A 20,741-nucleotide genomic window follows, 5' to 3' on the forward strand; every position below is an offset into this window, starting at 1 on the left:
ACACATTGAATATCTACTGTGTAATGTTCTGAATCATCAAACAAAACTATATTCAAACCTGTGACTATGATATCATCCTTTTTTAAAGGGAATTTGAAATCTAGTCGTAATGAAGTCATAGCAGTCGAATGATTGGCTATGATTTGAAACCAATTTGTGATTTACTCCAAAATAAAGGCCTGTAATAAATTCAAAACTGTTAGATTAGTGTTCTTTTAATTAATTTGGAATCTGTAACAAACGAAATTTCATTCACATTTTCAGAAAATGCGTAAAATCCGATTTGCTCCATATTGGATCGAGGACCGGTCATAATGTGTGCAGTGGCCATATTTTTATGGACTTGAGCACATATAAGCAAAAAAAATTACCCACACTGTGCTGCACTCAACCCAGGTTTATAGGTAGGAAGAAATCCCTTGAATGCTTGAGCACCTACGGCACAGCTCAAGCGAGGGTAATAATAGCAGCACTTTGTATCCTCAGGCAAAAAGTGCCCTATAAATCCAGCTATTATTATCATCATTTTATAATCATAAAAGCAACAATATGAAATGAATTAGAAACTGCTCATCTCTTCAGGCTCTTGTGTACAAGATACATGTATGCACAGATTAGAATTAAAACATATTTTGATAATTCATTTATATTAACTCATGATATGAATTCTGAAAAGTATCTTCCTGTGTCTTTTAAATGTCAAAATCATGTGGAAAGATGTAGACATGATACCACCGAAAGTCAAAGTTGATTAACTCATTATTGGGTGTGAGGGAAGTACCAGCAAGAAACATAAGCCCGCATTGTGCATGGCAAAGGTCAGAACAGCATACGCTCTCTCTCTTTTCTCTTGAAAGATTCCAACCAATTTCTTATCTCCTTCTCAACTTACCTGCACAGTACATCAGGTTAATAGGAAAGAAATCCCTTCAACCCTGAGTAGCAGATATTAGATCACGAGAGAGCCAATCTCAAAATCAAGATCGATAAAGGGAGTCATGCATTGCATTGGCCAACAGCGCTTCCCACCTCCCACCTGCCAGCCACCTTTAATACAAAATAAAAGCTATTTCCCTTCAAATTGTTAATGCTAAATCAGGAATGCCTCAAACTCAAAGATAGGTTTGTCACCTTGCACAACTGAAGGAGTAAGATGTCACACCACTAATAAATAAAAATATCATGCAATAAGACAGGAAGTAGCATGAAACCACAAATAAAATCTAAGGAAAAGTTGAAAGTAAATGATGTTTAATATTACAAACTTTACAGTTGTTTGACTATTTAAACAACCATGGTCAAATTATAAAGATCAATTTAAAAAAAATATATCTTTGTTCAAGATTTTAAACACTTGTTTTAAACGACTAAACAACTACTGTAATAAGGTTCATAAAGTGGACAGTGTTGTATAAAAAAATCTTATACAGCCCTTTAACTGTGTAAAGCAGCGAAGCACATAATAAATTCCAGGCTTATCAATTTACTTCTTTCCTCAGCAATACTTTACACAATATTATTATTATCTATTAATTTGGCAAAATGGAAATTACATAAACAATACATATGATTCAAATATCAAAGAATGAATAATAGAAATAGAGATTAACCAATGGAATGCCAGGGGGAGAAAGAGTTAACTAAATAACTGTGACAATACGCCTTCTGCTCCACTTCCAGTAGTTATAAACATTCCGTGGTATACATACATGAATTCAAAATATCAAAATGATACATACCGTGTTAGGATCTGTTTAACTTTGGAAAAATATAATATTTTGGAATAGTATCTTTGGAAATAATATAACAAAGGATTTGGTAAATTTATTCAGAAGAGAATTAAATTCAAGTCTTTAAAGTTGAACCAACATTATCACAGAGAAAACATGTATGAAGAAACATAGACCACAGTGGATGGTTCCTATTATCTTCAATGAGTTTAATATAGCAGAGATCTAGAGAAGATGTTAAAGTAGACCTTGTCAACAAATAACCACATGACACAGATGAGACAGGCTGAGGGCAATGATATGAGGAAAAAAGGTCAGTGGGTAATTCTTGGTGGTTGACTGGTCGCTGAACGATATAGGAAATTTACATTTTGTAAGAGTCTAATTTCAAGCGCTGGACAGGCTAATGTTGCTATGGTTTCCCAAACCAATGGAACACACAGCATTAGAAGGTCAGCAGGAAAGTGAGAGATATAAAGACAGGTTGATGCCTTGCAAAGAAAGAAAAAAAAATAAGAGAAAGAGAGGGGGGAGGTAGAAAAGCAAAAAGGGAGACAAAGAGGAAATGGAATAAAAATAAATGATGGTAAAAGTGACACAAGAGTTGCAAGCCAAATAGTAAGATTAAAGAAACGTAGAAGAGAACAATTAAAGAGTACAGATCATGGAGAAAATAAAAATTTGAGGGAAATTGAAGAATAATGTGCATTTTTGTATTCAATCAAAAATGCATTTAACAACAAAAATGTTTTCTTCCTAATTCTCTTTGTGTTCTCATCATTGAACTCATAGACTTTGTCTATTGTTATAAAGAAGCTACAATTACAGCTTGTAGAAACTTACATCTCTTGAAGTTCTTGAGAGAGAGCCTCTTGCGGAGCTGCCGCACTCGGTTCACTGATCCATCCATTCCGTTCACGTTTGCTTCTCCATCTAGAAAGAATAAAACAGACAAAGGGGGCTAGGTGATAGAGAAAGTAATGTAAGTACAAACAACCAAATCATTTTAAGTTCTCACACTACATACACAGTCAGATTTTCATCACATGATGTGCATAAGATATGTTAAAGTAGACATTTTGCAACATATTAGTAACACAAGGTAGGATAGTGTGAACGTATGAGGCTGTTCTCAATATGCTCCTAAAACTAGTTTACTGGAAACTAGTTTAGTGAAAACTAGTTTAACGTGTAGTGAGAACGGTCGAAGATGTTTCCATAGCAACAAGAGCGCTTTACGTGAAGTAATTTTGAAAACCACTTTCGTGTGATCAAGTGGGAACGATAGCAAAGCGATCTTCCAAACTGGTTTCCTGAATCGGCTTCCAGTAAACTAGTTTTAGAAAGCGTAATGAGAACGGCCTCTATGATCATCTTTCCACTTAAATTGGTAAAGCAGGAAATGATTTGGGGTGATTTTTTGTTGAAAATATCACACGTTTCCGTGAAAATTGATAAGATTATCTGCGTGCATACAAATATCAAGCCCCTCTATTTTTTTAAAACAATTTTTTATCACATTAGGATGACCTTTTTTTTTCTTTGATAGAACAACCTACCGGTATACTTAAGCTCAGTATACTGCTTAAGCTGTGACAGAAACAACAGGTCACATGACTTTACCATTTACCGCACGATTTCATTTCTTTTTCCGATTAGAGTATCTGGTTTTGTCAAGAGGATGCTTGTTTGTTATGATAAAAATAATAATGATTGTGATATCTTCTTGAGTGCACACACCATCCAGAGAATCTCATGGCTCTAGCCAAGCAACAGTTCGTTTGGATATATTTACAAGTAACAACAAATATGCATGTAAACAAAGTAAAAAAAGAGATCTTCACAAATAAAACCGGGTACACGATTTTAAAAGAACACTTTTGCATCACCCACTTGAATTCCTAGCTACATCCGGGTGGGGGCTGGTGCCCTCCTATTTGCTGCTCTGTTCACTGACAATTGAAGGGGCAAGCTCGGTCAGCTCAGTACTCACAGGAGCTCTAGCATATAAGGGCACCAGCCCCCATAGGAAGCCAGTCAGACCAGTGAGTGATAACAAAACAAGATTAAGAGTGTACTGTGTATTAAGTTATCGATCAAATGCTTTAAAGGTTGAAGAAATAGGTCTTCAGATGCACTTTAAAAGTGTCATGGGGAGTTATCTCCCCAGGGAGGAGAAAGTGTTTTAAAATATCATATGGGGGCATGTAAAAATCTGATGACACTGTTAATAATCTGTAAAGCACTAAGAAACATTGTTATAATTTAAAATATCTATTTACATCCATAAAATAACACATGTTGCTAATATGTAACACTACTGGATTTAACTAGTCCTCTAACAACCAAACTAAGTAGGCCTATTATTCCAACTTCATTCATGATAACTTCAGTGTTAGTTTTACACCTCAAATTTGCAGTCATGAACAAACATGCACTACAACTGAAAGAGAAAATAAACTTGTGAATATTATGGAGATTACATGTAAATACATAAGCCAGTCAAAATTCACGTTGGAACAAAAATGATTACCCACGTCTTCATTCCAATTTTAAATGTTTCTCATGGGTCCTGTATTCTACTATTAGATTCAATTACCTACTTGTATTTGCAACAATGATTTATTGATATTATATTACTCCACTTATGGTGGAAATTGCTCCTTGAACGAATCCAGGGAAGTAGATTTCCCTGTTGAAAATGAAGATGAAATTGTAATTATAATTATGGACCCATGTTGTAATGCCTAGGACACTTACAATGTGCAGGTATCAGGCAGTAATGTACAGTTGATATGTTTTGCTGTTCTCCTCATTTATGAATGCAGACTTAGTTTCTAAAGTTTGGTATAAAAACATGCAAAAATGCCCCCCCCCAAAAAAAAAAGCAAAATGGAATGAAAATTTACCCTCACAAACAGAAAAACAAACAAACATGAAACCAAAGAAAAATTAAGGAGCCAGTGTGACTAGTGACCATACTTTATTTCACTGTGTAATGGATTCTATATCAATTCGTTTTACTATTCACATTTAACAATTTTGTGCAAGGCCAAGCGATAAAGAACAGCAATGCTTTGAACTTTTCAAGCATATGTAATGTACCCTCATATTTAACACAATGACTTTATGCTACAAGTACAAAAAAATGTTCAAGCCCTATCAACTATCATCCATATCAACATTAAAACATGTTGTTTAGAGATACCTGTTAATGTACGCAATAGACCCTTAAGGCGGTGCTGCACCATCTCGAGTTTGCTCAATCTCGAGCGCGATCGGCCATCTTCGCGATTAATCTCGAGATTCAAGAATCCCCGTCTCCACCATCGCAAGAAGAGCGATTCCTGCTTGAGGCATCGATGCATTATGGTCTGACGCCGTGATAAATAATCCCCAGTGCGTCTGCACCTACGAATTAGCACGATAATTCGTAAAATAGTGCGCTATTTTGCAAATAATCCTAAGTTGACTTGGGATTGCAATCTCAAGATTAATCCTACGAACTAGCGCGATAATTGCGTCTCCATTGCAAACAATCTCGAGATTGTTCAGATCGGGATAATTTGCCGAATCAGAAGTAGCGCGATAATTTGAAAACTTGGGATGGTGCAGATGGCCCTATTGTAAGCTACAGTCATATCATTAATGATCAAGTCAAGTTTTGGTATTAGATCCAAATCAATTTGGTGATTAAAATAGTGCTTCTTCTTTACATAGCAGAAAATGACACTGATTATATGACCGTAATTCATTTGCTAATTTAGTATTGTGGCCCGCATATACATGTAAATGCATTCTGTGTATAAAATAATACCTCATTCCTCAGTCACATTTTGCTATACGGCAAGTTGAATACAGCCATTTTATTCATTTTTATTCAAACCATCTATAGGTAGCTGGTACAATAATGTTAATTTTACAGCTGTTTTTGACTCGCCGTATGGCCGTCGTAGAGCAAATGTGACTGAGGTGTAAGTATCTCAAATTGAATATGAGGCCATTACGGAAGGACGTATCATACTTGTTATTCCTTTTTAAGGGTTCTCGTGTTTCAGTTAAAGGGGTACCCAAAGCTTAAAATGATATGATTTGAAGAGATAAAGTAATATCAGACAAAACCAAACACTGAAAATTGTCACCAAATTTGGACAAGGAATAACAAAGACATTTGAAAATTTTTGCATTATTTCATCTCCCTCTCACGTCCCTGATTTCATTGAAACAGTTCTAAAGCATGTCTTGTTTGACATTATTCAAGGATTGAGCAATGTCAGATAGATAACTGAATAAATGCATTTTGCTGCAATGTATTTTGTTACAAGGGAGACATGTAAAAAAATAAAGAAACTATTATTTGTTATAAAATGAGAAAAAATTGTAGAAATTACATAATTAGTCCACCAACTGCATTATACATATCATTCATTATGGCATCCATATAACTATTTTCACAAAATATAGCTTACAGTAACTTTCAAATTCAATATTAACCTTTCTTATTTGTTTTCAGATGTTGATAAAATTTTCAGCTCAGTGATGTTTATTTTATTTCACAAGGAGTACCCTTTTAGCATTAAGTGTCAACTTATTTCAACTATTTCCATTTAACTTTCTCTTGTTGTTGTTGTCGCTGTTTGATATTATGCATTCATTTCTAGTGAGAACTAGAGATGCTCGGCGGTTCGCGCAGCCGAGCACATGTATCCCCTGTTTGGTTGGAAATTAACTTACGGTTGCGGAGTTAAGTGTCATAAGAGAGTCTTGCATGTAAACTTTAATGTTGACCTGAAATTGACCTTTGACCTTACCATGTGATCTCTGCCCCCACCAAAATCAATAGGCTTCTTTATATACTCAACCTTCATGCTAAATTTGAAGACAATCGGAGAAGAAATGCAGCTGATAGAGCGTTCACAGGGAAATCTCTGTGGCTGACGCGGCGGCGCGACAAGGCCAAATCCATAGTAGGGGAGACTGGGGTTAGTTGGAACATGGGGTAAGTTGAAACATTGAAATTTTCTTTAAAGCCTGTAAAATAAATTTATGCAATACTGCCCTCAATTCATTGCAATTAATAATATAACAGTGTTGAATTCTTATTGCAATAAATTGAGGGCAGTATTGCATAAATCTATTTTACAGGAGTTAAAGAAAATTACAATGTTTCAACTTACCCCATGTTCCAACTAACCCCGGTCTCTCCTATCCTCCAAACTCTGTTCGGGGATACAATAATTCAGCCATAGAATTTATGATTACCAGTATTATCATTCTGGCTCTTTATGAACAAAAATTTATGAATAAAATTGCATACAATTCTTGTTTATAATACATGTATATAAAAAAGTATTTTAAAAAATCAACCAATGACATGTGTATAAAGTGTCAGATAATTTGTTAATTTCTTGACTGAAAAAAATATAGACACCTTTGAAAAATGAACAAGGCTGAAATGAAATGTCAATAATCATTTCCCAAAAAAGTATGGACAGCACCAGAAGTATGTTGGAATTAATGTTCATTTATATTAATCTTGTGAGCCATTGATTGTATAGTATACTTTCAGCCTTTTTATGTTGAATGGGGACCCAACAAAAAAACAACAACAAATGTTGCATCAAACTTTGGGCAAGACTTCCAGTCTTCATATATTTGTGGTTCCAGTCTCTAATCCTGTTAATCATTACTTATTACTAAAACAGAACTATAGATTCACATGAAATAGAAAGAGTGTACACTGAACAAACATCAACCATAAAATACTTTCTTTTTAAGTCAAAATCAACTCTTTATAAGCACAACTCATTATAAAAACCAAGGGCATTCCACATTCAATTTCATCTAAACACCAACTCCCTAAATAACTGTTGCTAAACTGTCTGCAGCCATGGCTATTTTGATTTTTATCAAATAACTGCAAGCACTTTCGTTTAAAGGCATTAAAAGGTAATCAATCAGTCATAATTTCCTTTTCAATCCAGCAAAGAGGAAGTTTCTCATGTTAAGAAAGGCGGAAAGGAGGCGAAAGTGATCTAATCCACTTAGAAGCTAATTTGAGACATTTATAAAAAGGAAATAGAAGGATGCTAGATCCATGTTAAACCAAAAGACCATAATAGTGTTGCATTCAGAAAATTTTGCAGGTTACAATAAAATGGCCTAATTGTGGAAAAAAATCAGTGATACTAGAAAACTAGATATTACATGTACAGTGTACTTTCACTGAGGGACCAGCCACAGCTGTTTTTTTTTGGGGGGGGGTGCTACTAGTCCTCTTGTCTCATTTTATTCTATTTTTCCCTATCTGCTCTTTCTTCTACTGAAGCTTTACATGTACATCTGAATATCAAGGGGAATAATGGGGGTGTAGAAAATGAAAAATGCAGGGGAACAAGAACAAAAGGGGGAGAAATTAAAGGAATATTAAACCTAGATAGTTAAATCTAATGAACGACCAAAGGCATAGAAGGTTTCAAGGGGTAATATTTTATAGGTGACACGACATTTGCTCCTGTGATAATTCTCCAGTCTTAATATATCACATGGCATAGGGTTAGAGTTAGGATTGTAAGAAAGTTTATGATTCAGAATAATGTAAAGACAAGGATTAAACTTTATTTTGTTTTGGACGTTAGGTTTCTTGTTTGGCTTAATGTGGAGATTGTCCATTGCAGCTTTTGTTGCAGGAGCAAATGACATGGAACCATTATTTAGTCCTTGCCCTGGAGAAAAATGATCCTAGATACGCCACTGGCTATGAGAATAACGATCAATGTCCATTCCAGGGCCTTAACTTCCTTTGAAATTCAATGACTGATTTGTAATTCTTACTATGCTATCAGGAAGGAAGATAGCAGGAAATTTAAAAGTGAAAAATACAGTTTACAACATTTCTTCTAGCATATCTGTCATTGCTTGGAATTATTTTTGATAAATTGGTTATTTTAATAAATCAGACAAGCATAGCATTGGTGCAGAAACACCCTTACACAATGCCCTCATTTATGCTATTATCAAAGTGTGGTGTTAAGGGCACAGTTGCACTGATGCGACAATATATCTTTCACACAGATTGCTTTCCTGCATTATATTGCATCTCTAAAATCACAATATACAAGTATATCAAGGAGGACCCTCCCACTTTATGGGTGTTTCAGAAACTAAAAGTAAAACTAATGTCAAACCCAATTTCATAGATCAATTAATTAATAATAATAATGTTCTGAAAGCAAGCTTAAATGCAATATATCAATGATAAGTCTTATTAATGATTGAAGCAGGGTTTTTATATTACAGGGAATTACATGTCAGAATAGCCTATACATGTACATAGAGCTATTTCAGCTCCATGGCCTATACACATGATATTTAATCATCATAAAAACAACAATCTGAAATCTACTATATGCATACACCACAACCACCATGTGATTCAATTGCGTATCTGTTCAATGTGTCCTTTGCAGCATATAAACTTTTACTCTTATTCATAATTTTCGGGGATATCTATGCTGAATAATTAAAGCCAATTAAGCAAACTGGAACAAATCAACACTCAATAGTAATATCAAACCATCTCTACTTTCTATACTTGCAAGTTGTAAATGGATAAATGCCAAATGAAAAGGTGATTTAAGGATGTTGCACAGTTAAAGTGAAATCCATGTCATTTTCACCAAACTTTGCACATAAATACTTTAGAACCTTAATATTCGAAATATGCAAAAATTAACATAAGTCCATGTGCTTGATTTTTGCTATAGAGCTTCAAAGTTCACCCAAATTGATGTTCTTAAGAATTGCACATTCAAAAGAATTTGGCATTATTAGACCGCCCAAGATTACTGCAATGAGTTTAAACCTCTATTACTCAGTCAAAATACATGAAAAAGTCATCAAATTTCGCAAGAGAGTTAATAATTGTATCATTAGAATGGAGAATTTATTTATAGTGGTATTTGTTTGCAATTTTATGTTTAACAGCACTGTCAGTTCTCAAAAATGTCGTAAAAGATAACAAAATCCCCATCTAAAAATGTAAAATTTCAGTAACAAACTACAAACTACAACTATAAATAAATGCTGCACTTTATTCAAAATCCATGTCATTTTCAATAAAATTTGCAGAGTTGTAGAGGAAGGTATACCTAAGAGGTACAAACATTAAAAAATAGGGGTTCATGTGCTTGTTTTTTAACTATCAGCATTTTTATTAGAGCAAATGTGCTTTTTAAAACAACAAAAATGCGACGAATGCTTTGTGTCTATGTGAAGAAAAAATCAAAACCACTCTACCATTTATTCTAACATAATTATTTATTTATATAAATAACCATTTAGAATAAATAACCATTTATTCTAAAATAATTATTTAGAAGGGTCCACACAATACAAACACTGCTTTTTGGTGGATCCCTCCATTTTCTCAGAATTTTATTTTGATAATGGTTATGATATTTTGCTTATATAATACTGTTTTTGTTTTACTTCTACTTATAGATAAATATCATATACTGTACATGCCTGAATTTATTTTGTCTGTATTACATGTATTTCATTGTAACTATTTTGACCTCATTACTTTGTTCTTCTGTTGAAAATGAAATAAAATAAATTGAAATTCAAACTCGGGATAATATTCATGATTCTTGGCATCACTGCAGAGTAAAGTATTTTGAAATTGTAGAATTTTTTTTTTTGAATGGTCCATGGAATAATTCCATTTTTTAGCTTCATGATATAATGCATCGGATCTGCAGTCAAAGTGCAGAAGATGAGAAAAATCAGCTCATACCCGCAGCTAATTAATCACCTGTTCGTCCATTCTGACGTCAGCGCGCAGAGTGTAAACTACATGTATGCGCACAAAATTAACTGATTAAAATATGCAGGATCAGTCAAAATCTTGACTTTTTTTTTACATCCCACAAGAGTCAAACACTTGTACATTATGGCAGGTTCATTAAAAATTTATTCACATTTCCCGATATTTTTATCCAAAATTACCTTAACTAGTGACACTAATCACTAACTTTCAAGTATTCAGGTATTGTAGTTAAATCAGATTTTCAATAGTTAAAAAATGTTTAGTTTTTTAAAGAAAGAGAGAAATTTTTAATAATCCTGTTAAATTACGAAATCTTTTCAGGCTAGAAAATATCCGTTAATTAATCCCACATTCACACCGCCCCACAACACACCCTTCAGGAATGCGCAGTGTGGTCTGATAAGCAAGCAAGGCGCAAGATTCAAGATCGCTAGCTCAGCATCCATCCCTGACGGTCGCATGCACCACACTGCATGTAAAAGATGGGCGAAAAGTTCTAGTCATTTGCTTTTACACTGCCAAAATTACCTGGTATTTTCTGATCGGGGTAAATTTACCGATAAGTAAATACCTGGAACTGCCAAACTTTGAGGCAGTCTGAAACCACACGGTTTATTTTTATGTGATTGAATATAGATAGCTCAACCTAATCACTATGATAGCAGACTTTATATTATTTCCTTTTGAGGTAACAATTTCCTGATTGAAATTTGAATGGTTCCGGGCTATCTCCTTCCTTCCCTACATGTAGCTCTACCCTCTAGGCTACATTTGGAATACCTTTTCCCCTTTACGAAAACACTATCCATCATGATTCACCAAGAACGTGTGACAAATCTTATATTCCCTTCAGAATTCCCACATCCTACAAATTCAGCGTTCAAATCATCCTCCAAAGGAGAAGGGTAAGAGATCCACTTTAATAGTCTACTACAGCAATTTAGCAAATGGTCCAATTGAATACTATCATGGCTAAATCCACTTGGTCTATCATCGATATATTCTAAACTTGTAAAATTGGGTACAATCATCACTTGGTCTAACTGTAATTTAATCTAATGCCCAGATAGTCTTAATTCCACTTCACCGCTCTAATGTTTCAAGATCAGTCACTGAAAAAGGAAAGGAATCTTTTTAAATGAGAATGAGTAAACCATGGAATAGTCTCAGTAATGAATTAGTTGCCCCTACTGTCTACAGCTTCGAGATTGGACTGGACAAGTATTGGAGATGTGAACAAGTGAAGTTCAAGTGTGACGCTGACCCACCAGCTACTGTAGGACATGATCCAGCCAACCTAAAGACGAGAAGGAATTCAAAACTGAATTTGTTCAGTTTATTTCCTGAGTATGGCTATCAATATTTTGCACTAAGTCAAATAAAAATTGGTTCGTATGGTATCTTATATCAAAGTGGTGGTACATCAAGTGGATATGAGAAAATTAGAGCTTCAAACAGACAAATTCTGTTTGAATCTCCTTGGTATCAAATTTAATAGGCAAAATGGTGAATGGGCGTAGTGGCACTAGACCAAATGGATAGTAGATTATTTTTTTGCAGTAAAACCAGGATTAGACCATAAAGAAAGTAGATAATATGGGTGTAGACCAAGTGAACGTCCACGGTTGCTACTGATCTCTGGAGTCAATCCTCTGAGATTTTTGTACTAGGTAGTTCATGCTTGCGCATTCGGTGAAAAAGCTGAGTGTCACCAGTTACGAACCCGACATCACTTTCCCTCAAAATGTTGTCTCGCAAAGACTTGCTCGACCAAGGCAGCTTGAGAATAGATGATGCGGATGGGACGGAATATTCTCCTCTCCTTGGAGAAGTAGTCTGAATGGTTCATCTTTAACTATTACTGAAGAGATTTGGGTAACTTGATAATGGCTGAAACCATGACATTTCAGAAACATCTTTTACATTACAATAAAAACACAAATGTAATGTGTTAGCATGATACCAATTACAAAAGTATGCTTTTAAAAAATTACCAGTAGACAAGTGTTTGTACATGTATGCCATTGAATTATAATATTTCACATCAAAAGGCCCCTACACAGGGAGGTAAGATAGACCCTAATGTAAACATATCAAACTACCAGATCATATCGCACACAGGTGCACTCTCAAAATTACCCTAAGGGGAACATGAAAAGCAAGTTTGATGCCTATAGTAAAAGAATTCAGGGAGAACAAAATGTTGCTTAATACAGTACATCTCTACCGTGTGTATGAGTCACAAGTTAACAATTTTACAGAAGTATGTACATTCATCTATAGATGTTTTGCCTGCATCATGATTTTTCCTGTTTAAATCTGATTAAGCATGTGTAAGTACATTCGACAGAAACAATTTTATCAAATGACAAGACAAATTGTATTTTCCAAACCATCCATCTATTAATGATCTCATTGTAAAGCTGATTCTACAAAGATAGCTACATTCTTCCCATTTAAATTATTATTTTTCATTCAAGCATGAAGGTAAAGTAAACTGTTTTCTATAGTAGATTTCAGTCTCACCTTCCTGCCTATTCTGAAACAATGACTTCATGATTTTGAATTATCAGCTGAAATGTCTAATTGCATGTGCACACCTACTCATAATACTGTCTTTTGATCAATCAAGATGATAATAACCATGTCAATTGACAATCTTATTTCCACATCACTAGTGACCTTTAGAAATCTCTATCATAAGAAAGATCAGCTCTGCAAATGGAATTCATTGTCAGGTGATTGACATAGTTGTGATGAAAAAATTACATTTTATGTGCATTAAAGACAGTCAAAACCTTCTGCATAATGTCTATATAAAATCAGACATCCGGCAGCACAATGAATTTTGAAAGTGTCATAAAGAATAATAAGAATTAAAGCTGGTGAAGTGTGAGGCATTTTATCTAATTATAGCAAAAAGTTTTTTATTTGTAATTCTTTAAAGTAAATACAGTAATATACGGGGGGATGACAGATACATCTCCCTGGTACTAAATGGTATTAACATGTAGCTGCAAGGATCTTCTTTAAATTGCGAATGATTTTGACTCCCTTTCAAATTGGTTATGGTGACTTTAAAGCCGGCAAGGGAATTTCCCCTACCCTTAACTATACAATTCTCACTGCAGTTTAACTTTTAACATGCTGCTGCAAATAATTTCACCAAATAATAATAGGGCCTGCACGTAAATATCATGGAGTGGCAGTATACCTGGCATGTAAGGAGTTAATACCTTTGTTATGTGTCAAAATATCTTTCATCCAGATATAAAGTGAATATCTTCTGCCCCAATTCTGCCAGCTGCAGGTGTTCGGGAGTTGTTCATATTTAAAAAGATTATCAAATTGTGCTCAGTGAGAAGTGTACACATCAGATAATTTAATTTGATGAGCCTGATTTTCCTTGTCCTTTCATAAAACTGTCTCTTAAAATAATTTGATTTTAATTGGATTATTTCATGCAAATGGAAAGACTGACTGGTTATTTTACATAACCACTTTAATAGAACCTAATAGAACCAGATTTTTTATATCATAATCTATAATGATTAGGCCTTTACAGGTATATTCAAACACAATGTTGATGAACAATGGCAAAAATGTTTTACTTTCCAAAGTTGACCAATTGTAATAACTACTTGACTATTTATTAAACATGTACAAAAATAATAAAGGAATAAGGAGAAGTGGGAGTTTGAAGTTGACGTTAACTCAAACATGAAATGTGCATGCCCAAAACTTATGGAAGATCTGTGGAAACTCTGAAAAGGATGTTTGACTGAAAATTAAAAAAGAATGTTTTTTGTATCTTGCTTCTGATTGAATATATGACTTTATAACGATAGGAAGTAGAATAAGAAAGCTAACCATTTTCATATTTAAAAAGTCATTCTTCAAAACAAAATATAAAGCTAGTTAAAGTCCAATTGACTGTTTTGAACTGCCACAGACTTCAAGTAATATCTTTTCTTGTGACTTAAAGATAAATATCAGTTGTGATATCGTTCTCAAAATGAGTTCGAACAGAATCCAATGAAATTAAAAGTGTTTGTATTATAAATAAAAAAAAATATGTGCCAAACAGCTCTGGAAGAAGATGCGTAATTGCTGAAAAACTAGCAAAATAAGCACGAAATTCCATCAAATTTCAGGTATTTTCGAAGCAATTTCAATACACTGTTCCACACATGCTTTTATGTGCTAGTGAACATCAGAATGAGCTAAGATTTCATGATTTTACAAAGATAAGGGTACATTAATATACCGGAACTAGATGTATACATGTATAATATTTTGACATAACCTGGCTTGATTTCAAAGACTTACTCATGGAAAAAATTGTTTGCTGGCACTACTGTCTTTTACCTAATGTGGAAGTTGAGCTTGGCAGACACTAAAGGATAGGCCTACACATGTACCAAGCAGCACAAGGCATTGTGGACCTTCATACAACGGTGTCAGACATACTTAAAGATAAATTCCAGTTTTGGTAACGATCTCAAAATGACTTTTTACAGAATCTAATATAATGACCACCCAAGTGTCTGTTTGTATTCATGAATAAAAAATATGTGCCAAAGGATTCTGGAAGAAATTGTGTAATTGCTGAGAAATCAGCAAAATAAGCGCGGATTGGGTCACTTCCGTCTGGTCTTTATTCCAGCAATAATGTCCCACGTGTGCCTATCTGTGTTGGTGATCTTCAGTGTGAACATTTTTCAACGTAGCTTTCAAGATTTCACTAAGTTCAGTTTATGTATGTAACTGTACCAGATCTAGATCCTCGATGATATACTGACAATTAAGCCTGGTTTTACAGACTTTCTCATGAATTCAGTGTTTACTGCAACTACTGGCATTTCTCTTTAAAGAAAAGGAAGGTCTTAATAAAAATAAATCTTGGTCTGTGATACTACATACTGGGCATTGAGATCATGGTTCAATCTCTGTTGATTATCTTTGAGTTTCTGTACCACTGTAGCACAGTCACAGGTCATGGACAGCCTACATGTACATGTATGTGGTTTGCCTGACAGAGGAGGTAATTCATGTTGCATGACACATTCTTCTGGTAGTGCCCTCCTCCAGAGGGTCATTGGAATAGACTCAAAATACAGACCTTAATATAGCCTAAAATTCATGTTGCCAAGTAGCACTTGCCAATGTCCCAATTAGGAGCTACAACTGTTACTCAGGTGAAGGGAAGGCGAGACATATACAAGGTAGCAGGTCAAATTTAATTTGGTCACTATAATATACCTTCCCCATCAAGACAGGCTCACCAAAATCACCAATATCTACATGTATGTACGTGTACAACTCACAAAACCGGGACTGGATTAAGTGCACACCTTTGCTCTGAAAACATTTGACAAGGGGTCAGAAAACAGTTTTTACTTCTGTGAATACAATATTCTCACAAAACTCCATTTAAAGTCTGCAACTCTGTATCATGCAGATCTTTCAATTTAATCTAGATACAACAACAAAATTTCCTTGTGACTAGCTCGATTACTTTGTTCACTCACTTTGATGTTTTTAATGTTCTAAATGTAAATATGCTTGCTTCAAAAAAAATTATGGAAACGAATATGTTCACTACAATTATGCACTTGGTTTAACATGGACAACCAGTGTACCTTAATTTTTGGTGAGAAATGTATTTCACACCTAGTCATTTAAAATCATGAAAAGGTCTGCTATAGAGGCTAATCTACAGGTGTATGAGTCACTTATCACTCACATTGCAAAGTATTGATTCCACAGCACACTCATTCATGCAAAATAGGACAAAAAAGGGTTTTGAGTAAACACCAGTATAATCTCAATTTGCCTTTTCTTTAAATTACAAAAGAAATAATGTACATCGATATGCATTTGCCATTATTTCTCACTTAAATAAGAACGTTGTTGTCTAGTTTGGGGTACATGTACTTTCAGGATATCTCCTTCTTCTTCTTCTTCTTCGTCTTCTCCCCCTCCTTCTTCTTCTTCGTCTTCTCCCCTCCTCCTCCTTCTTCTTCTTCTCCTCCTCCTCCTCCTTTTGTTTCTTCTTCTCCTCCTCCATCTACTTCTCATCCTCCTCCCCCTCCTTCTTCTTCTCCTTTTGTTTCTTCTTCTTCTTCTTCTTCTCCTCCTTCTACTTCTTCTTCTCCTCCATCTACTTCTCATCCTCCTCCCCCTCCTCCTCCTTCTTCTTCTTCTCCTTCTTCTTCTCCTCTCTCTTCTACTTCTTCCTCTCCTCCTCCTCCATCTACTTCTCATCTTCCTCCTCCTTAATGTCTTTCTTTATAAATTTTCCCCACATCTTACTATTTTTTTATATGTTAAATCCCTCCCTCCCTTTCTCTCTCTACAGGCCTATATCTCTATCTCTCCTTTCTTCCGTATTCATTCAGTCACTGGAAAATAGGTTGAATGAAATCCATTCAGCACCCAAACCAAATTCAATTGAACTTTCACAATAGCTGTGCCCTTTTCTTTGAGTGTAAGGTGAGCTGATGCCTAACATTAACAAGAAAAACCTCAGTAACCATGCTTGCATTCACAGCAGGAGGCCATTGACGTACTGCCATCAAAAGCCAGACAATGATCAGCTTCCTAATCAATTTAAGTTAATATGATTGTATGAATAGACATACTGAAGGAATAAACAAAATCTGTCTAACTGAAGTTATCAGCTGTGAAAATAGGAAAAATGTATTATTTTTGTATTAATTATGTGTACATTGTGCAGCAGTACCATTTTTGCATTGTATGAAAAAAACATAAAATTTTTCAAAACATTTACCAAAGGGGAGAGGATAGTAGCGGGGGGGGGGGGGGGCTGAGAGGGGCACTCAAATTCAGATTTATTGACAGATGGTGTTGGTGTGCCTCACAAGACCTCAAATCGGGGGTCGAAGAAACTGTCTTATAGGTTTAAAATACTGGGTCTTGGGAACGACATATCGGCCTATTGATCAGCAGAGAGAAAAACTATGGGGATCTGGTTCTCATCGACTGTCACAAAACACCTTGCAATCAAGTTTTTAGAAAGATAAGATCTAAAACACATCAGAACTAATTAATTACTCTACAGCCACGATGAGGTTCTGTCAAACATCATGTGCTTTAATTTGGTCACCCTCAGACCGGAGAGCTCTATTCCTGTACACATTGCCATTTGCTCTCTGCACTATGGGAAAAGGCAGGCAGCTGTGTATTAAAAAGAGAGTTACACATGGAAGGCCTACATACTGTACCTATCAAGAAGTGAGGGACAATCTTATTTATGCCACTTTGTAAGATATTTAACTGCCCAACTGCTACATAATTTTTTTTTAATATACATTTTCTGACATTTCAGCTTTATGAAGCATCCTCAATAAAAATCTAACACAGCAATTGTAGGATCGAGATCTCCCCCACAGCATTTTAATCACCCCCCCACACACACACACACTATCAAAGTCATACCAGTTACCACTATTAGCATCAACAGGCTTTAATGTTTCCGGACAAACATTCTAGGTTCTACTACCAATGGTTGAGGGATTTCAAATGTGGTAATGTGAGAACTCCTATGACTTTGACACATGTAAAAAGCCCGTATGAGTGTGATGACAAGTTTATGACAGGTGTAAAATGGATTCATCAATGATCACTGAGCCTGAAGGAAACCCCCTTAGCTGATTTGTCTAAAATTAATCTTATACCCCTTTCATAAACCCAATTATGCGGCTAATAGCAGCATAATTTGGTCGTAAAATCGGAGGAGGACCAGAGTTATCCGCATTATTTTGATGCTGCTATTAGCAGCATTTTGAGTTTATGAACGCATTTCCAAATAATGCGGATAATTGCCATGGTGAGGTCACAAGGTTACCCTTTTCCAACACAACCGCATCGGAGGGGGCGTGTCCAGTTGTCATGATGATTATCCGCCTTTTTCAGTACTGGCACTCGTAAATATAATGCGGCTTATTTTCGGAGTTTGTGAACGCAATTTTTATTGAATTATCCACATTACTCTTAAGCGGCTAATTGGAGGATAGGTTTATGAAAAGGGTATTATATGCCAGGTTAAAGTTGGTCCATGAATCCAGGATTGAAGGGGGTTGCACAGTGTTGGTGGTTGGTGAGTTCTGTACCCCCCCAAAAAAAAAATCTAAAAAGCCCCCCCCCAAAAAAAAAGGTCAAATGTTACCATCAGAGGTAGGGCTAATCCAGAGGCAAAAAACTGCCAGGGAAAAAAATGGGAGGGGGCTTAATATGTAATATGTCCCTAGCATATACGTTCAGTGGCTATCAAGCAAAAGTAATAAAATGAGAGGATTATTGTCTGAATTTTTCTTCATCATCCCTTTTTATTCAGTATTCAATATCAAACAAAGGAACATAGGTGTACAAGTATAATAGAAAGGAAATAGTCCACGTCATGAACTAATTAATTACATGTAGGGCAACAAAGGTAAATTAAAGGGAAAACAAATCCCAAAACAATTAAGACAAAATATAAAAAATATCAAGTTTTGAGTATGAAAGACAAGAGTTGGCATAAATTTCAAAGAAGTGCTGGTGGGGGGGGGCCACTTACATTGACGAGTGGATACCAAGCACGATCAAAAAAAGGATGTCTTTTTCAAGATAAGGCACATTACATACATAACGTGATAAGTCAAAAACACTAAAATAATGAAAAAGGGTATCTATTTTCGCTAGGAAAGCTATGTGTCTAGGGTCAAATTTGCGAGGGTGTAAAAAATTAAGACTAAAATGTTTTATAAAGGATTTACTTTTGCCCCAAGAGTCAACACTACATGTATGTGTTTAGAGTACGATTTGGGCGAGATGTGGGAGGTGGGGCTGTACTATTTAAACCCAATGATTTGGGTGAAGTTAGGCCGATGACCGACGTCCGTGACATAACAATAAAAATATTGATGTACTTGTTTAGGGGGTCAATTCAGAAAACTTGCCCAGAGTATCGTTTTGTTTCCAATACTTGTTAAGGGTATGGTTTCACAAGCCAACACTTGTTAAGGAGTGCATTTTCAGAAAATGGAAAATACGTGTCTAGAGTGTTTTTCGAGACCCCATCGTTGCGCATGGTATCCACTCGTCAATGGAAGTGCCCCCCCCCCCCGGAGAAGTGCATTTGACCCAACCAAGAGAACCGAGCAGTGAGCATCCAAACCAATTTGAAACAAGATAATACAAATTATTAATACATGTAGGAAAATTAGTTGCATCTTTAATGGCATACCTTGCACAAAAATTGGCATGTGTATTATTGGACCAAAAGCTTTATTTTCTCCACATTGGTAATTTCGCTGAGCTTCATTGGCTCTGATAGTAAAATGTCAGAAATTGTTAATTAAATCCCCAGAAACGATTATTCCTGTCTAGTTATTCCTTTGACTCCTGTCTAGTCTATATATGGTCACTTTTGTTTGACCTTCACTTCATCATATTCTCCATTCATATCCATGAGGGTTACAATGTCTGAAACTCTGAACCAAATATGAAGGCTCTAAAAAGTTATCTATTATGCTCATTCAAATCAATGCACTCACAATCTTTGGTATTTGAAATCCTGTCTCTTGTTCTATTTTTTTTAAAAACCACTTTATATCTCGATCTAATTGTTCTTAAAAAATGGTATTAGATAGAAAATCAAGTCTAACACTTAATAATATCAATGCCTAAATGAAAAATCGGCCAGTTTGCTTCAATTATGAAACCAATGGCAATGCTGCACTGACCGCTGAATTGCCCGGAGAACAGGGCGTGTTGCGAAAGAAGATACCGGTAATGATTCCAAGCCAAGGTACCGTACGGTATATGGAACAATTTCTCTACAAACCAAGCGCAAAGCTGCTTATAAACATGATAAATAGTATTAAAATAAGAATGAGCTACTTACTTGTCAATCTCTTTGGTTTGGCATCCATTGGTTTTCTTGCTTAAGTTCCAAACTGGTTAACAGCCATGGACGACACCCTAGAACTCTCTTCGGGCTCAGCTCAGCAGACGATGTTGTGAATCTTATGGTTAAGATTCGGTCTGCTCATTTATGGTCTGCTGTATTGTACCAAACGTGTATCACATGCGTTCGTCGACTCGACTTCTCCTTGACTTGACGCACGACGTCGACGCGGTTGAAGTTTCGGGGGAACCCCCGAATGACAGTCATC

The 20,741-nt window shown here is 35.4% G+C and overlaps 1 long non-coding RNA gene across 1 annotated transcript; it reads right to left on the reverse strand.

Annotated features, from left to right (window-relative positions):
• Positions 1 to 384: 384 nt before the first annotated feature.
• On the reverse strand, positions 385 to 20,626 carry LOC121423356. The gene is made up of 3 exons (XR_005971277.1): positions 20,471 to 20,626; positions 2,574 to 2,663; positions 385 to 1,047 (listed from the first exon to the last, which is right to left on the reverse strand). It is a non-coding gene; the product is annotated as an uncharacterized LOC121423356 (long non-coding RNA).
• Between the last annotated feature and the right edge of the window lie 115 nt (positions 20,627 to 20,741).

This window comes from Lytechinus variegatus, chromosome 1, assembly GCF_018143015.1.
Source record: "Lytechinus variegatus isolate NC3 chromosome 1, Lvar_3.0, whole genome shotgun sequence".
Taxonomy (NCBI): domain Eukaryota; kingdom Metazoa; phylum Echinodermata; class Echinoidea; order Temnopleuroida; family Toxopneustidae; genus Lytechinus; species Lytechinus variegatus.